The sequence below is a fragment of the Meriones unguiculatus genome, chromosome 21 (genome assembly GCF_030254825.1).
Source record: "Meriones unguiculatus strain TT.TT164.6M chromosome 21, Bangor_MerUng_6.1, whole genome shotgun sequence".
NCBI classification, from domain to species: domain Eukaryota; kingdom Metazoa; phylum Chordata; class Mammalia; order Rodentia; family Muridae; genus Meriones; species Meriones unguiculatus.
Window position 1 is genome coordinate 36,149,586 of NC_083368.1, and position 19,619 is coordinate 36,169,204.

The following is a 19,619-nucleotide window of genomic DNA, read 5'->3' on the forward strand; positions in this document are numbered from 1 at the left end:
AAACCGCCAAGATTAAGCATCACATGGTTCCAACAGAATTTTGTCTACTATATTGGTTTATGGAAAATTTTAAGAAAAAAATGCATGTAGCATTGACCTGCATTGAGCATTTCCGGTACATGGCAATGGCATATACTGCATAGCATTGTCCTTCTCTACAACCCAGAAGCGTTTAGCCTTAACTATTTCTGTGATCAAAAAGACCAGCCAGGAAGCCACATTTGAAACAATGATAGATAAGATACTGTTCATAATTGAATCTTATTTTGAAATTACTGTGGCACCTGTCAACTGACATGATTACAAATATTTGAGTGTCTCTGAGATGCCCTTCACATACTTACACCCTCATCTGCACAGCGATGACCAGGAAGCTCAAGCAAAATAATACCAAGCTCATCTACAAAATGGTGCCAGGCCCACATCTAAATTCTGCCCAACATCCTAAATTCCATTTCTCGGCTTTGTAATGGCTAGTATGGTAAACTTGGGGGAAGCCCCAAAATGTTACTCAGATCTTTTTAAAAGCCAGGACAAGAAGCAATGGGAAGCAAGCTATACACACAGACACACAGACATTGTATATAACATATATGTAGCTATTCCTGTATGTATACGTGTATGTATGTATTTACATGGGTATAATATATATTTATATATACACATAATTTTATATTTGTGTGTGTGTATCTATGCCTACATGTTTGTGTATCTCTGGGAAAATCTAGGTTCAGCTGCACCTAGAAGGATCTAAGCACCGATGGATCTAAGCTTGTCTGTTTCTTCTTAAAAGACTGAAAGTTTTTCTGTCTGGGAGTGAAAGTTGCCCACGGAGGAAGTCATGAGGCGCTTCCCACACTCAGAGCTCTCCTCTGCAGCAACTTAGGTGTGAGCCGCCTGCTGCCCAGGACTGACTGTCCCCTGGTTATCTCCTTGCTGCCAGGCTGGCCCGAGGCGGTGCTGCGCTGCGCTGCGCGGAGGCCCTCCCGCGGGAGGCGCGGGCGTGGAGGGCGTGGGCCGTGGGCGGGGCGAGCCCCGCAGCCCGGGTGCTGGGAGCTGTCGGTGGCAGGCTCAGGAGAGAGGAAGTGCTCGCTCCTGGAGGAGCGCTAGCCTCGCCGCGCAGCGTGAGACAGCACATCCTGCTGGAGCGGGCCCGCCGCTCTGCTCCCCGTCCTCCCGCGCCTCCTCCACCGCCCCGGTGAGCCTCCGAGGACAGCGTCCAGGTAACCCGTGGGTGGGAGAGGTCGCGTCTCCGCGCGGCCGCCTCCGCAGCCCTCCGCCCCGGCGGCAGCCGCAGCCACCGCCGGGCACAGCCTGGGCCCCTTTCCCAGGCTCCTGCGGACTCCGGTGCTCCGGGCTGGAGCCCTTCAGCCGCAGCCCTGGCCACAGCTCCCCGGGAGTGGAGAGGCGCAGGCGGTGGAGGAAGGGTCAAGGGTGTCATCACCTTGTAGCCCACCTTGCACAGTGGGAGGAGCATGCCAGGCTGCCCCTCCTTGCTCTTCTCTCTCTCCGGGAGCAAAAGGCCAGCGGCTGTGCTGTCCACAGCCCTGTGGGCTACCAGCTCAGGGCCCTTAGGAAGGGAGGGCTGCAGAGTGAGGGAAAGGACGCTGTTTGATTACATGTCTGCAAAGCTCTTGGATGCTGTTGCTACCCGCCAAGTCGGAGGGGGCGAATGCGCTTGCAGCCGAGCTTTAATTAAACACTCATGCAAAATGCCAGTTTCTTTCTCTGTTGGATTGAAGGAAAAAAAAAAGTGTGGCTGGGGATTTGTTTTAGTAAACACCTTCGCCGCTGCCTGGCTCGCCTTCCCCCACTCCCACCCGGAATCGCTCTGGCCATATAAAGCTATGAGTCGTCATCCGAGCAGTGACCCTGGCGGCCCCGGTGGGGAACTGAGTGTAGGGGAGTCTCATGACTTCTGCCTCAGCAAAGGTTAAGCAGAGGGTGAGGACCAGGGGAGGAAATCACTTAGGGAAACCAGAGGCTGGAGGAAAAGCAGAAAACGGAATAAATATATTGGCTGTCCTGGACTCTACCGCACGTAAGGCGGGAGCAAGTAGCCAGCCATTTTCTTGCTGGAGTTGTGTTTGGAATGAGCATTACAGACTTCATACAGTTCAGAGTTGTGAGAGAATTGCTTCCAGACACTGCAGACCAGCAGGAAGCTTAGCTGACAGAGAAGCATGCCAGCATCGGTGTAAGGCAGCTTTGGCTAATGGCATAGATAGGACTAGCTGCCCCCGGAACAGTTCTGTGGAATTGTGGAAGTTATTGGTGGGAACTGTGTTGATCAGAACCAGAGTGTTGGAGGCGGATTTAGCTCTGTTCTTCTGACCGTGATTTTTAGTGGAACAGAACCTGGCAATCCTAGCACTAAGGCAGGGTTCTCTTCACTGAGACCAGCTCTCCAGGATATCAGATCCAAGGAGCCAGTGATCAGGAGACAGCTTTTACGATCCATCCAGCACGGTGCCCAAATATCCAATGCACACCTTCCCAACCTGTCCAGGGTTGGGCACTATGTTTGTCCCAGAACGTTTCCTGCATCTCTGTCTTGTTTCAGGGTTCTGGTATCTGTGTACCTGCATGGGCCTGCGGGATGCTGGGGCTTTTTGCGTACTACCTTCCTGAGGCAGAGAGGGCTGGTTCATAGCTTCTGCCCAGTGCCTTTCCTGACCCCTTTCCTATTGTGTATGTGCCATGAGTTGGTTTTCCATTAAAAGCTTACTTATATCTTTATGGAGAATCATGTTTAGGGTGAGGAGCAAAGGAGAGAAGAAAGTCAGTTCACAGACTGAATAGGGCAGAGCCACTAGACTGCTGATCTGTGCACTTAGTTTCTGGCAAGCTTCTGAGATGGTAGAAGGGCCTTTCTGCTATCATGTTCTCTGTTTAAGAGCAGTCACTATGAAATTTCCTCCTAGCACTTGTCTTTCCTAAAAATATCGACCCCGGCATCTACATCTGCCGAACTTTTCCCCCTGAGTCCAGTGTTGATCAAGCAGTTCATAGGAAATCCACACACTCCGCATATTCAGACAGCTGCGTAGGCTAATGGTATAAAATGAATGTCAAGCCTTTAATCCCAGGCTGGTCCCATAGCATAGGCTTTGCCCATTATCCTTATGGACTACTCATATTTCCTGTTTCTTTTTGTCACTTAAACAAGCATCAAATGAAGGGGTCACAGTCATCCATGGAAAGTAAGTATCCATCTGCTTTAATCCCCTCACACTGTGTTCACTAAATACAGCCAAAGCTGATAAGGGCAGCAGCTACCATGTGCTGAACACTTTTTCATGAATTCTATTTTAAATGTCCTCTCAATTATACATATACATATATATATTTTTTAAAAATCTCACAGAAAAACTTATGACACAGATACTGCTTATAATAGAATCCCTTTTTAAAGATTAAGAATTGCGTCACAAGAATGTCAAGTAACTCCCTAAAGTTTACCCAAGTTAAGTGGCTAGAGTTTTGATGTAGAAGCCCAGGCCTCCATCTGCCACCATGTTTCCAGACTGTGAAGCGATTCTGATAGCTTTAATCTCAGATACTGGGTAGTAGGCTCTTTTCTTGTTATTTGCTTTTTTTTTTTTTTTTTTAATTTTTTGTCCCTAAGTTGGCTCCACAAGGTAGAGACCACTTGAACAAGAAACTGAGTTAAGTGATATAAAGAGGTCATGGCTAATAAATGGTAGGAGTAGGATTTGAACCAGGTCTGGCAGGTCAACTCCAGAACTCATCCATTTTGGCTAATGTCCTATGACAACAACAATAACAAAAAGGACAATGGCACCATCCCAGCAGGAGATGTCTGTTAAAGAGAGACAGTTGGGCTTTCAGACTATTGAAACGATGCACACCAACTATTTAAAAATTCCCGAAAAACCTCATGCAGGGGGAAGGGTAGGAGGAACTTCCCTCCTAGGAAGGGAGTTCAAACAGTTTTGACACTGGCAAACCATCCTATAGCAGGAACAGGAACCTAGGGATCAATTGGTAGGATCGTTGCTCAGTTATACATACCTCTTGCTTCTAATTCGACCCAAACCTGTTAGTGCCTCAGAGTGAAACTTAAGAGTCACTGGATCCTAAAGTGGTCATGTTTCTGTATTTTTAACTGGTGTTTCAGGGATGAGAAGCCTAACACGGCTTAGTTGGGACTGCCAGGATCTACTTTCACCACAGAAACTCCCCTGACAACATTTTCTCTTACATTACCCTGAAAGCCACAAGTGTAGCCATATTTTCAGTCACCTAATTAGTTACTGTGGATGATGCCATAAACTTAAATTCCATTTATTGACCTTTTGGAAAAACAAAACAAAACATTGAATGTACCCCTCCCTCACCCCAACAGAGGATTTCAAAGCTGTGTAAATTGCTGCTCCCTTGACCACAGATACTTTTTACTAAAAACGTGTGGTTTCTCTATCACCTAGAAAATGTGAACCATGTATTTCCCATGGGGACTTTGCTGGAACAATGAACAGGTTGACGTTTTAAGGAGACTCCCCCACCCACCGAGTATATCCTGGGATTATTTCCTTTACTTTGCTCTATAGGAAAGCTGACATGAGAAAGACAGAGAAAAATCTTGCCATAATGTAGACTCCACTGCCTAGGTTCTAGTCTGGAAGAGATCCTGGGTGCCTGATTCTATTACTGTCATCATCATACCATCATCACCACCACCACCACCACCATCATCATCATCATGATTAGAGTTGACCCCTTTATGTCCATAGACACTGGAGAGGAGGCATATGAAGCTTCAGGGGTGGCCATTGGATTTAGTTACGTCAATAAAATATTTCATGCATCTGTGCATAGATATTTAAGGGAAATTAAGATATTTTAAATAAAATAAGATTAAGTGTCCCGTCCAGTGGGAGTTCAGCCAGTTCCTAAGGAGGGGTGAAAAGAATGGGATAGGAACAAGAGACACGAAGAAAGAGAGCAAGTCTATAATCTGATCTCGCTCTCGTTTATTTGAAATTTTTATAGGGAGAAGGCAGGGAGGGAAAATGTGTCAGCAAATAATTTACAAAACAACAGGGTGATTAATGATGATGCAGAACTACACAAGAATGTTTACTAAAAGAGATATTACGAGAATGTCAGCTAAGATACCGCAAAATGTCTAGCCTGACGAACAGATGTCTCATAAGTTCTGGAAACATAAATCTCTCACCCACGACCTTGTTGTAGCTGTCTGTAACTTTCCACTAGCTGGCCTTGGCTCCCAGCAATTAAGAACCACTGGTTCTTAAGAAATGGGGAGAAACACAGAAGTCATGACTGAAATCAAGGCAAAACAAAACAACAACAACAAAAAAAAAACATTGTGTCAGGGCCAGCCAAGAAAAAAATATGCTGTTATTTGTCATATGTCTGGCTCTTCCTCTAGAGCCCAGATGTCAGGAACATCTGCATGAGTTTGATGTCTCCAGCAGCAGCCCTGGCTGGAGCATTGGTCCATTCTTTTGGCACTTACCTGGAACCCAGTTGGGGCTTTATTATTTACTGACACAGTAGTTCATCAAATTGTTCCAATATCCTGTAAGGCAGATGCTCTTATCTTCTTACACAAACAAGGAGATGCTTAGAAAATCCAACCGCTTGTCCCAGGCCACATGAGGCCAGCTAAGGAAGTACTAGATTTCAAATACAGATCAGCCTAACTCTAAAGTTCATTCATTCTCTTCCTACCAAGTCTCATTGTTTCTTTATCCATGTCTGCCAAAAGTACTGTATAATGTAGCTTTTTATTGTGAGGGCACTCGCGTCCTTCAAGAACATCTCACACGCTGATAGGAAAAGGCGGAACGTATTATCAGCAAGAACACAGAATGCATACATTTCTCAGCGTGGCCTGTTTTCATTGATTGGAGATGAAGCCTCCCTCATGTGACTTCCATGTGTCTCCAGGCATCCAGAATGTAACCATCCTCATTTAACTCAGCTTAAAGACAGTCTGCCCAGGGTGGCAGCAGCTCAAGATGATATGGCAAAGATGCTTTGCCGTGCAGGCTTCCTCATCTTCTGGGACTCATCTGCTACAACACTGCTGTGATATGGGATGCTAGCCCTGTGCTAAATCCTCGGAGGCCTTGAACTTGCCACACATCCTCAACGCTCTGTTTGCAGTACATATTAATCCTGAGGTTGTATTAGAGAAGCAGAAAAATGGAGGGCAGGGAGCTCTCACATTCAAGATTCTGTTTAAGGCGTCACGTCTTTACAGCCTGCCATTTTCTTGCAAGACTCTTGGAGAAACCCCGTTGTTTTATATTATGGTATAGAAAAGCTAGTGCTATCAGTTTGGCAAATGCATAAAGCATTTCTGCGGAAGTTAAGGCCTTTTTTGTAATAAAAGAGACATACCTAAGATAATTTAGTGTGTGACTATGTCCTTAGCCAGCAGATGAGCATGGCCACAGGTACCAGTGAACTTCATTATCAGTTAACATAATGATCCCTGAAGAGTTTTTGTTTGTTTGTTTGTTATTCAAGACGAGGTTTCTCTGTGTAGCCCTGGCTGTTCTCTCTGTAGACCAGGCTGGCCTTGACCTCACAAGATCTGCCTGCTTCTGCCTCCCAATTGCTAGGATTCAAAGCATGTGTCACCATTGCCTGGCCTAAAAGAATTAAAAAAACAAAACAAAACAAATTGTCACCACTTCTTGGATATTTTTTTTGTTGGCATCTAATGTTTTTTTTAATAATGTATTTAAATAATTACCATGAGGGATGGGTGGTAGCTCGCTGAATAAGAGCGATTGCTGTGCAACCATGAACACCTGAGTTCAAATTCCTAGAACACACATAAAAAGCTGGAGGAGGTTCATGTGCCTGTCACTCCAGCACTGTAGAGGCTGGAGACGGGAGGAATCTCAGGAAGTGCTGGCTGCCATCCTTGTTTCAAGGAAATAAAGGAGAGATTAAGAGGTCAGGGTAGCAGATGTCCTCCTCTGACTTCCGTGTTTGCTTGGATTGTATGCTCCTGTGAATACACATGACAGCCATATGCCTACACACCACACAGATACACCACACACGCTCACACAGGCAAAAGAAAATAATTAAATTATATGGAATGCGATTTTCAGACTATCATAAACTTTGATATTTTAAAGACAAAATAAGGGCATCCTGAATGAATTCAATTAATATTTAAATACCATAATAGCAAAGGGATGTTTTCATAGCTTGTGGTCAAATTCACTAAAATTAGGACCTCCCTTCATCATAATCTCCCTTCCTTCTTCCCTTCTTTCTTCCTTCTCTTTTTCTCTCCCTCCCTCCCTTTCTTCCTTCCTTCTTGTATTTCTTATTTTCTTCAGTACTGTGGAATAAATATCTTGCAAATGAAGATGGAAATGGAGTCCTCACTGGGACCTATTCTTTGGCAGACCAGCTTTAGGAGAGCAGACCCACAGAAGCTGCAGGTCCGGAGACTGGTGCCCTGAGCTCCTTCCTTCTCCATGTTCCTTTTGGACAGCCTCTGAGTGGCCAGGTGCTCTGTGCTGTGGTGCACAGCGTACCGGAGCCGGACACCTTGTCCTTGTGGTTATGCTAGAGGGGTGGACGACACAAAGGACTGCACAGAGTAGACAGGACCACCTCCACCTTGCAGAGGGAGGGTGCCGTGTGGAAAGCTCCCAAGGTTAAGAAACCCTTCTTAAAATTCTCCAGGTTTCTCATTGAAAAATTCTGTGCAATTTTAGTCCATTCCTGTGGCCTTTGACAAGATAACTGGAGCCTGGCATCCAAAAGGCAGCAGACAGGGGTGGGCAGAAGGAAGGTGTGAGATGGCCTACTTGCTGCCCACATGAGCACCGTTTTATTCGTCTATCAATAGGGATAATTGCCCAGCCCAAAGAGTTAGTGTGAAGATTACTGTGAGTGCACAAGGCACAGTGGACAGTATACACTCCACCCATGGAAGATGCTTTCTTTTGCCCAAAACAGTCACACTCTCTTACCATTCTCCTCTCTAGAGCAGATATGATCTTGCACTCCTTAGAATCAATGATAACCTTTAAAAAAAAAAGTTATTTTGGCTTACACTTATTAATGCATTTGCCAGCTTCATTTTCATACTCCAAGTTCTCCAATAACTCCTTCTGTCTCCCAACAGAGGCTCTGACATATAGAAAACTCACACTAGGCTTTAGCTGATCTGAAGTAGAAGGCAGAATAAATCCCACTTAATTTTCTTAAAAGGTTGTGTTTCTTCTCTTTAAGCCATTTTAATGTTTAGGGGAAAAACAAAACACTTCCTGAAATGTAGCACCCATTGTGAGTTTGGTCCCAGTGTGTATTTGGGCCTGGAAGTGCCTAGGATTTCGGATGCCTTGCTTCCCTCATTCACAATCATATGGCTCATCTCTGCTAGAGCAAGAGGAATCTTGGGAGCCTTCTGTTCAGAAAACAGCAAGCAGGATGATTTGAGGGCATATGCTTTCCTCTATGAATCCCTTAAGCTAATTCTTTTTATTTTATTTTTTAATTTAATTTATTATTTATTTACTACAATTTATTCACTTTGTATACCCACTGCAGCCCCCTCCCTTGTCTCTTCCTAGTTCTACCCTCCATCCTTCTTCTTCCCCTTTGCCCTTTCCCTAGTCCCCTGATAGAGGAGGTCCTCCTCCCCTTCTGTCTAACCCTAGCCTATCAGGTCTCATCAGGACTGGCTGCATCATCTTTCTCTGTGGCCTAGCAAGGCTGTACCCCATGGGGAGAGATGATCAAAGAGCTGGCCACGTAGTTCATGTCAGAGACAGCTTCTGTACCCCTTACTAGGGAAGCCCATTGGCAGCTCAGTTTCCAAACTAATGCTTTGGAGAGATGGACAGAGACAGCCAGAGATACAGAGAAACAGAGACACACACAGATAGAGAATATATGCTGGTATGATGTACATGTATGTACTAGGTATGCAAATGTGCATACTTGTGTGGAGGCTAACGGTTGATGTTCCTGGGCAACTTCCTTGGTCTCTTCACACCTGTATTTTTGGAGTCAGGGTATCTCATTGAACTTAAAGCTCACCGACTCACCCAGACTGGCTGGCCAGGGTGCTCTAGAGACCCTCCTGACTCTATACCCCCAGCACTTGGGGTTATTGACTTATACCTATGCTGGGCTTTTTAGGTAGTTGCCAGGGGGTCTGAACTCAAGTTTTTCATATGTGCACAGCCAGGATTTAACAACCAGTCCCTCTTAGACCAATCCTTTCTGCCTAATACTCTTTACTGAGAAGTTCAATATTTTGATTCAAAGTTGATGTGCTGAAGAAAAGTTATGATTCATAATTGGATTTATATTTTATTGCAATGTCCCATATGAAGCCACTAATAACGAGTATATATGAAATGGTGCTAATGAATAAATGATGACAGAATATTTAATCTCCTTTGTCTGCAAACAGTTTTCTTTGCCTAATATAAGCTAGAATGTCTGCTCATCTTAAGCCTGAAATTATGCCCCCCCTTTTTTTTTTGTTGGACAAGATATAGATTTTCACTAATTGCATTAGACCATGGTCTCTCCTCTAGAGTGCTGTTAAAATTTCATAGTGCAACACATAGATGTGTTTAAATGTTTATCAAGCTGTTGAATGTTAAAAATGTGTGGGCGTGCAGATGACCTGAGAGCCTAGTCTCAGAAGGAATTGTGGAATGTCTGTAGTTGGTGGTGTTTGGTCCCCGAAAGGGAAACAGGCCCAGGGGAAATGTGTGCTTAGACAGTGTCCTCTTTTTAAATGGCCTGCCTCTCCTGTTACACCATCTACCGACTAGTATCAAAAGAGCAAAGGGTTGTGGGAAATGCTGTGTATTTTGTGGAAGAAGAATAACAAAACCTTTCTCTACTTGCCTTTTTTTATACGTGTGACTTTGTTCACTCTTGGAAAGGTATAGGTTACCTCCACTGGGAAAGAGGATCCTCCCGTTTCTTAGGCCAAGAGAAAGGCAGGAATCTATTCACCTAAGTTAAAATGCCAAGCTAGATATCCACACATAACGATAGACCACCCAAGGACAGTGTAAGGAGAGGGTTTATATGTTTTCTTGTGCCCTCTTTCAAGCTTTTTAATATTTTTAAAATCCTGCTGAAAAGCAATCAGCACCCCAGACAAGAGGAAACCCTGTATCTCACATCATTATTATAAAGGGAAACTGTGATTTGTTTCCTTGAAGTTTTCTAAAATAAATATGAATACTATGCATGAGGGCCAACAAATTAGAGATTTTTGTTGAAAGGGGGAGTACAGCATTTGTGGGGGAGGAAGAAATGCACTCTTCCAGTGTGTTCTTTCTTTGCTACATTCTGTGAAGGCTAGGCTATTACTTCAAGAACATTAGCAAACATTTGCTTTTGAACATGGGTGAGGACACTGGGGACAACTGGTCAACCTCATGATTCCTTTCTACTACACTGAGCAGGTAAATGTGAGCAGCAGGTAGAGTGTTTTCTCAGCTCTTTGAAGAAAAACACAAACTAGAGCTGCTTTAAACCATCTGATTGTGTGATTCATAAACTGCAATGTCAGTATAAACTAACATGACAAATCCATGGTATGGTGAAGTGGAATGTTTTTATTGTATACATGTGAGAGAGAGAGAAGCTAGAGGCATTTGGAAGAGTCTAGACCAGAGAGAGAAAAAAAAATAAACATGGCCATCAGACTAGATATGGCCAGGATTACCTGTGCGAGAGGAGAGAATAGCAGGTGATAAAGAATAGAGGAAAATAGGAGCAGAGCATAGAGGAAGAGAATGAGCAAATACATTGAGAATAGCGGGATTATATGTGAGGAGGGAAAGCTGTGAGTTGGAAAGAGTTAGGATAGAGGAGGAGGTGTGGAAGAGCAGGATGGATTTTGAAACGTGTAACAGGTACTTGTGATACTGAGAGAGTCTTGGGGCCAACATGGACTTTTATAGATGCGACAGGTATCCATAGGTAAGGAAAATGATTCCTTTTGGCCAAGGAGAACCAGCTTCACATGTTTCCAACAAATGCTCCTTTTTTTCTCAGCAGCAGAACGCCTCTTATAGTCCAGGTTGAGCTTAGTTCTGGATATTTGGACTGCCTTTTGGAGTTTGGGAAACTGGGATTTCCTTTGGACCTGGCAATAGGGACTTGGTGTTTTCTTATATTTACACCCTCTTCACAGGACATCCCATAGCCAGGGGTAGGAGAAGAAGTTAGTTCTGGCAATTTCCAGAACTAACTCAAGGGCAATGAGAGTAACAAGAATCTTGGCTCACCAGGATAGAGTTGGGCCATTGGCTTCTCTGATCAGATCAGGCTGTATGATACTATGATAGGAAATGATTGCAGTCTTCACTCTTCAGCAAAGCAATGATGGGAGATTTTGCTTGCGGGTGCTCCGTGTGCACTGTGGGTCAGCAAGTTCCCTCTCATCATATGTACTCTACACCCCAAATGTGGAGGCTTCATCTTGAACTACCCTCCCATCACTGAGGCAACATTGCATACTGGATAAACCTTATATCAAAAAAAATACAAAGTTTTAATCAACCCTCAAATATTTTTAAATCAACTATTTTTCTCAAACACTTACCGCTCATGTAGTTGGATCCATGATGCTAAATTTATCTTTATGTTAATTCAACCGAATGACAACTCATGAAGGCCCTATCAAGTAAAAGTGCTGTTCTGAGTATACCGTGGTACATATATAAATGATCAAAATAGAGCCCGTCTCAAAAAGTCATAATATGGGTGGGTTGGAAAACTCCAGCAACACAGCATGGGGAAAACGTGATAAAGACATGAGATGGCACAGCCTACTGCAGACAGCATGCCGTAGCTGGAACGTGAACTGAGCTTTGTGAAGGAAGAGCTGCAGCAGCCAGACACTGACATGTGCTTAGGAGGGGAGCTGGAAAACTGTGTGAAGGAAGAGCCATAGGAGCCAGTCACAGAATCAGGGCCTGTGTCTTCAGGACAGCCCAGTTCCAACATACTGTTGAGTGGCTCTGGGGGCCAGAAAGGCAGCAAGCAGTAAGCTGTACTCTCAGGCTGCAAGGGACCCAGGGCCATTGTTTTTGCTTTTTGGTTCAATTGAACTGCAGAAGCAAAATATGTATTTTTTAAAACTTTTAATAACCTTGAAAAATGCAAGCACTCACACATTAATTCAATGGTATCTAATTTAGTGTGCTAACCAATGCCAACAACTCAAATTAACACTTCCATACATATCACACCTTTGCTTTACAGCATGAAAAACGTGAGAAGTTAAGCTTCAAAATAGATATCCTGACATGTCTAGTACAAATTACTTGCATAATATAAGCATTCCTGGTGTGAAACTCAGTCTCCTGTTTGTTTGGTTTCAAGAAATGACGGAAAGTGACCGTGTATGACTTCCAAATTCTTACAGAGCTCCTTTGCATCATCACCTGTTATTCAAACTGGAGAAGTTACTTGTAGTTATTCTGATATTTTGCATCATTGTGGTTTGTTGGGAAACATCTAATTGCTATTAAATCAAAGAATGACCTGTAACGGGGAAGCCTAATAGAGAAAGGAAGAGAGAAGAGCTTGTTTCAGTTGCTGCTTTGCATTTTTTGTCACTCCTTAACATGATATGATTCATCCACCACTTTACAATTCCTTTTGCCAAAACTTGTTCTCTTTAAGATCTAATATATACAAGCCTATGTTCACTCAGAGAGACAGATGGTTGGAAATGGCTGTAGCTAAATTAAACTTTTTGAATTAAAAAAAAATGCATGTAGTATCAGGGAGGTTTAAGTCTCTTTAAGAGTGGGGTAAATCTGTTCTGAATGCTGTCTCATACCACAGAGTTATCCATTCAAATGCGGCTCGCCGTGCCAGGCCTGGCTGGAGTATTTGTAGAAGCTTTTCAGACTGCCATTTGCTTTCTAAAAAGAGGTATAAAGTTTGTGCTGATTGGACAAATAGCCAATGCCCAAAGCCTACAGTGTCACTCAGCATTTGTGCTGACATAACCTATAAGAGCATGCAGTGCCCCTGCATGTCTGGAAGGGTGATATGGGTTTTCTCTAATCTTGTGGACATAAGAAAATAGCTACGAAGGTGGGCTGATCTTGTAGGGGCATCTTCCTCCATGTGTAGGCGCCTTACAGCTTTCAAGGACTCAGGCCCTCCTTTCTGTTTGCTGGTAGATTTAAGCAAGCAGTGAAGACTGATTTGGGACTCCTGTGGAAGATTTTTCTCACCATACTCTCCCTGTGAGTGGGTTACATGTTACATGTACACCCAGATAATGAACACCAGATAGCCAGATAGCGGCTATTAGTGTCATTAGAGCTGCCTCAGTCTCCTCCATTAATGGTCATCACCCTTTTCTGCTCACCTTGATGTCCTGGGTAAATGTCACAAATTAGGGCTATCACTGCAAGAAAGTAGTTGATTGAGAAAGAACAAAGATGGAGATAAAATTAGAATTTAAACTATATCAAGTTGTGGAAATGATAAAGATGTCTCACTCTAACTGCCACAGACAATAATACATCACACGTATGTGCTTGCCTGTCCAACACCAACACCATCAAACAGGATTTTCCATTAGCATCTGCCATAATGGTTCTCATCTGTTTATAACAAGAACGGCTGTCTATGGCCACTACCACGATTTCAAAACTCTGCAATGAACTGGAATCCCTGATTTGAAAGGATGACATAGTACATAGTTTATGATAGAAGTAAATTATCCAGAATTGTACTTGATGAGATTCTTCTGTTTCTGTCCTACCTGCAGATCCACTTGGGTCATAGCACAGCAATCTCTCTCTGTAGGGTGACCTCTCACCTGGATTTAGTGTTGAACCCTCCCCCCCCTTGTCAGGTTATCTTGCATTTCTGTGCAAAGTAGAGTGGTAACCAACTCAACATCAGGGGGTCTAACATTGGATTTCATTCCCATCTCCATATCTTACAGTATTTCTCTTGTACTTAATATTCCGTCCATATCAAATTACCTACCCTCAGGACTGGTCATCTTCCCTCCTCCCCACCTTTGTCCAAAGTTCCTCCTCTACTTGGGAGCCCCCACTCACCTAGGCTTTATTAGGTCTTAGTTCTTTTGTAATGGTTTAATCTATCTACTCTGTGAAGCTTTGGCTTGGTCCGCCTATAGAGTCACCACAGATCGCACTGACCTATGGAGTTCTTGGTAGCTCTGTGTTGTTCTCAGCTGCCTCATTCTTTATCACCCATAGAACACACACTGGGAGGAAAACTGCTGACAGAGAGTGAAGGACTATAACAAAGAAACAGTATAAAGGAAGGAGAGCAAACCAATTAAATGCTAAGACGACAAGAATGGATCAAGGGACAAAGAAAAATATAACCATAGGCACACAGTCCTTAAGTGTGTGTGCTGTGAAGAATCAAGTTTAATATTAAAGTGGTTTGCTTTGGACTAATTCTCTACATGGCCTTCTTGTATCTCTGTTTCTCGAGTTTATGTTTTTTAGGATTTACTGGCCCTTGCCATTCCATAGACTCAATTATAAAACTGTAAATATTCTGTGGTTAGCTTAGAGGGTGATTTTATTAAGATGTTGAGATGTCTTCTATTTTTAGAAGATTACAAGAATTTGACTTTTCATAAGCATATATATTGATGACTTACCTTAGGAAAACCTATTTTTACTGAATTTTTAAATATGAAATTTTCTCTAGCTTTCTAGTGTCTTTTGATATGCTCTCCTCTATTGGGGTAGTTTGAATTTGTTCTCACGTGTGAGATGCCAAGGGCATTGGCAGTTTGATTTGCCCACATTTTATATCTGGAGAGAGGACCATGGTAGGCAGGTCTACATCTGACATGTTAGAATTGAATTACCTTCACAGAACAAAGATGTTCTGTGAATAATAACATCAGGCTGGGCAATCCTAGTTACAGCTAACGCGAATCATATCTAAAGATTTGCTTGTTAACAGTTACATTAAAGATTGATCTTCCAGGTTACCTGAAAGCCACTTATTTTTAGATGCATTATTTTATTATCTTAGCAACTCAGAGGAAAATATCTCTGGGTGCAACAGAGAACTCTCCAAAGCACAGATTATTTTTACAGTTTTAAAGAGAAAGACCAGCTTTCAGCTTGATGATCTATTCTAAGGCATTTGGGGCAATAAATTGTAGACTGCTGAATTTATTATGTGTGATTAAACAATAGAGGCTGTCAGTTATCAGTTCAATGGGTTTTGCTAACTAGTCCATTTGGAGTCAGTAAATAGAGATTAAAAATGTAAAGCAGGCAGGAAGATTGTATCAATGGCTCGATAGTGGTGATTGCTTCATAAAAGATAGTTTAATAGGTGAAGTGATATTGGAGGGTGTGTTTGCTGCACACCTGTGCTAGATGGTGAGGAGATGAATTTCCTTTACCGTGGAAATAAACTTTTTATTTTTGTTTTTTATGTAGCCATAGAATTTCTTTGAATTTTTTCTTTAAAAAAATCACAGCACACTGGTGGAATCTGTTAATGACCGGAAGATTCCCTTGTATCTCAGTGAAAGCATGGGAAGCTTCCCGTTCCCATTCCTATGCTGTGGTTGCTTAGCAGCTCAAGAGGTGCTTACTGAGCTCACTGCCTGAGCTAAGGGTGCATTGCAAACTTAGCTGTGGCCCTGGCACCGGCATCTGTCAGTGTCGCAGGAGGGGAAAATCACATCAACAGAATGTCAATCTCATGGTGGTCACACCCGTGTTCTGTCCTGCACAGGATGTTAAGGACACTTGTGAGCATGCTTGGCCCATGTTTGTGACATGGTTCAGCATACAGTCCCACAGGTCGTGGCACCAAAGTGGTGAGATTTGAGAAATAGCTTGTCCTTCTCTAAAGCAGGACCCCGATATGAGAGGCACCCCTACCTATATTTCTCACCAAGAATACAGAGCAGAATCTGAGCGATGAGGATTGGGAGGCTTCTTTAGTTTATTACCCTGTGGTTATACTACTTTTCAAAAAGCATTTTAAGGAAATGACATTTGTTTGTTTGTTTGTTTGTTTTTGTGTATGTGTGAATGGGTGTGTTTTTGTGTGATGGGACAGGTCCGGTCATGTAAATCCCCTCTGGCCTGTGGTTCTAGAACTCACATTGGCAGACTTGGCAGCAAGCACCCTTACCAACTGAGTCTTCCCACCAGCCCTGGCTGTGACTCTTCATTCTTCATCAAATCTCTATAAAAACACGGGCTTTATTTATTTCTGTCTTCATCCCCATAGAAAGGCAGAAATCTCCTTATATGTAAATGTATATATATATGTATATATAACTTACATAAATAAAACTATAATTTTCTCTTGTTAATCTGTCATTTGTTATAGGGTCTCCAGAGACAGTGAATCCAAGATAGACAGAAGGAAAAGGTGTTTTTTCCTCTTTTATATTCAATGGCTTACAAAAGCCTTCTGGAGGGTCTGCCTGAGTTGAGATATAAGAGATGATCGGGAGTTAGCAAGTAATGAGTTATGAGAAAAGCGTTTCTGAAATTTACTGAGTTGCAAAGGCATTGAATAGTTTGATATGTGACGTCAAGACAAGAACCGAGAAGTGGGAGTCTATGGATGATGAGATGGAAGAGAAGGGGGGCTTTGTGCACAGACACGGAGTTTGTGCGATACCATAGGCATGCTGCAATGTGTGGAATTCATTCATCCAATTTGGGTGACCAAAAGATTGTGCACTCACTGTGGAGGCTGTCCAGTGAGGAATAAAATTAATCAAGAAGAAAATACAAGGTTAAGAGGGTTATCAGGACTGCCAGGTGAGCAATGATGAAGACTACCATTGGGTAATGGGAAAGGGTCTGAATAAGGGATGGCAAGATTGCAAATTTTACATAATGAGCTTTGGAGGACTATTGAAACATGTCTGTGGGGGATGATGACTGTGAGGATTGGGAGGCTGATTAAGGACAGACAGTAGAAAACTATGAGATGGCAACATTTTGTAAGAAGATTTATTACATAGTACTTGGATAGGTTTGCTTGAAAGAAGTCTCTCAAAATAGATTTTATAGCCACAATCAGCTGGCCGGAAGCAGGAGTCCTCAAGGGAATCAGCCTGTAAGTGCTATTGTAGTTATCTAGAAACAAGGTGTGGTGGGGGGGGGGAAGGGGAGCATTGAGGGTTAGAGAGCTCTGAAAAGTTTGTTAGCTCCACAATGTCTTACTCATGACTAACAGATGTCAGGGTATGTTTTTCATGCACACAAACAAAGGCATGAATGTGTAAGAGTTTGTTTGTTTCTGGTGGGTAGGCTTTCAGCGAGTGGCATCAGCCAGCACCATAAAAGAAAACAGCATAGAAGTCAATAGCCGAAAACCACCTTTATTCTCCTTGACACAGCATGTGTGTTTTGAAGCTTACTGTAGGTCCAGTGTGATGCTGAGGAGCTAACATGCCAGTTTCAAATGAAGCTTACATCATGATTTGTGGATAAGCTGCTCTTTCCCATATGTTTCTTGGGAGCACATAGGTTGAAGATTTCAATTCATAGTAATGAACTTTAGCATCTCTAGGACTGGAGAGATATACTTTCCTATTATGTAAAGTACAGTGCTACCTGTTTTCTTGGTTTAGTTACCTGGCCTGGTACTTGACTAAGGCAGATGACTCATCCTTTCCAGATTTTTTGATCCAATAATTCTATTGCAAAGTCCTTCATCTTTCTTCCTGCTGGTTTTCCTTTTGATATTCCCTAGAGGGCTCCCATGTCCTTACTTGTGATTTCATTTTCTCATCCATTCTGTGCCCTAATTTTGATAGATACAATTCCACAATACTTCCCTATAGTTGTCCAAACTGTTCTATCTCTGGTTTTGTATGCATTCAAAGATTCTACTTGAAATTCTCATTTTCTAAGGACTCTTGATATTATCTGAGCATTTCCTGGTGGGAAATACTCTAAGATATGAATGGCTGATTCTCTTAATTGAGGGACAATTCCTCTTTCAAAGAGAATCATGTTGAATGATTCTAAGTTAATGAAATGCACTGTAGGGGTCAGAAATAAGACAGAGATTTTCCAACTTTTTGGCAAAGATAAGAATGGCTTTCAAGTCCTTTAAGATTTAAGAGCTCTCATTCTGGCTCTGTTAACTAGATGAGGACAGATTTCCTATGGATTGATTTTACTCTCTAGTATAATGGCCTCTGTGCTGAGTGCTTGAGTCTGTCCTGTTTAATGTAGTGCAATTTTCAATGCTCAGATTTCATCATAAGCAGGCAATTTGGCTGCTCAGAATCAGGAAGCAAAGAAGGACTAGTGACAGCACACAGACATGATAGTCATAAATACACCTCAGAAATTCAGCATGAAAAGTCTTACTTTTAAAAGTTGCCTCATTTCCCAGTTAAGAACTTGGTATGAATACAGTTGAGAGGTATACAGAAACTCAATACAGACATTCAAAATTCTATATGTATGTTGAGATGATATAGATTTTCACTAACAGTTGTCTGCTGAAGGAAATAGATTCATCCTAGGTAGATAGAATTCATGTAGTCCTTAAGACCATTCAGTACTGGGTTTGATGATGTGCCTGAAAATTTCACAGACAAAGGCTTTTACTGCAATTCACATGTTCTGCCATGAGGAGGTGATAAGGAATGATAGAAACAGACCTGAAAGTAGACTAAAACATGTCCACTCCAAAAGCCTTTTAAGAAGAGTTTTCAAGGGAGGGAGGGACTGGGAGGAGATGAGGGAGGAGGCTACATCCAGAATACAAAATAAATAAATTGTAATAAATAATAACAATAAAGAAAAAATAAAGCAAGAAAGAAGAGTGTTCTTTTGCTTAAAGAGGTGTATGTGTGTGTGTGTGTGTGTGTTGTGTCCACTGATGGAGGGTGAGGGATGGGGACATGGGGACACAGAAAAGTCTTTTCTTTAAAGATTTATTCTATATAATATGGCTAATAATATCCACTTATAAGTGAGTATATACCATACGTGTCTCTCTGCTTCTGGGATACCGCACTCAGGATGATCTTTTCTAGTTCCATTCCTTTGCCTGCAAATTTTATGATTTCCTTTTTTTTTTTTTTTTGTTATGCACGATTCACAAGACCACCAGTAGTCGAGTCCATTGCAAAACACACAAGGATCTTTATTTGCAGCTTGAGCTGGGACTCTCACAGACACCAAGACATTGGTATCCAGAAGAGAGCACCAAACTCCGGATTGTGGGATTTATAGGTCCCAGTCCTTCCCAGTGCATCCAAAGCAGGGGGTTCCAGCCTGGCAAGCTTCTAGTGGTTAAAACAGAAAATGGGATGCTACATTTCAGAAACAGTTTGCTGTGGGAAGGGGCCAAAACCATGAACCGGTCTGGTTTTCTTTGTTCTCTCTTTTGTGGCAGGGTGGGGAGGATGGCTGGCCTTGGGCTAAGAGGGGCAATTAACTCAGTCTGTGCTATTTTCAGGAACAAAGCTATGAGTTGGAACAAGTTGGGGGCCATCTGGGCCAGTTTCCTGGCAACAGTATCTCTAATGAGCAGCAAGGTCAGCTTTTCTCTACAGTTGGTTGGATCTGCCTAGAAGCAGCAAGGTCAAGCAA

General features: G+C 42.7%; 1 protein-coding gene across 7 annotated transcripts in view; it reads left to right on the plus strand.

The window, feature by feature from the left end:
- Positions 1–958: 958 nt before the first annotated feature.
- The window catches only part of Dync1i1 (dynein cytoplasmic 1 intermediate chain 1), a 285,397-nt gene continuing 266,736 nt past the window's right edge, over positions 959–19,619 (plus strand). For 2 of the 7 annotated variants that reach the window (XM_060374068.1, XM_060374071.1), the window contains exon 1: positions 960–1,223. The gene's annotated coding sequence lies outside the window, so the exon portion shown is untranslated. Of the gene's footprint in view, positions 1,224–19,619 lie in introns of all 7 variants that reach the window. The other 5 variants (XM_060374072.1, XM_060374074.1, XM_060374070.1 and 2 more) reach the window with 3 other exon arrangements.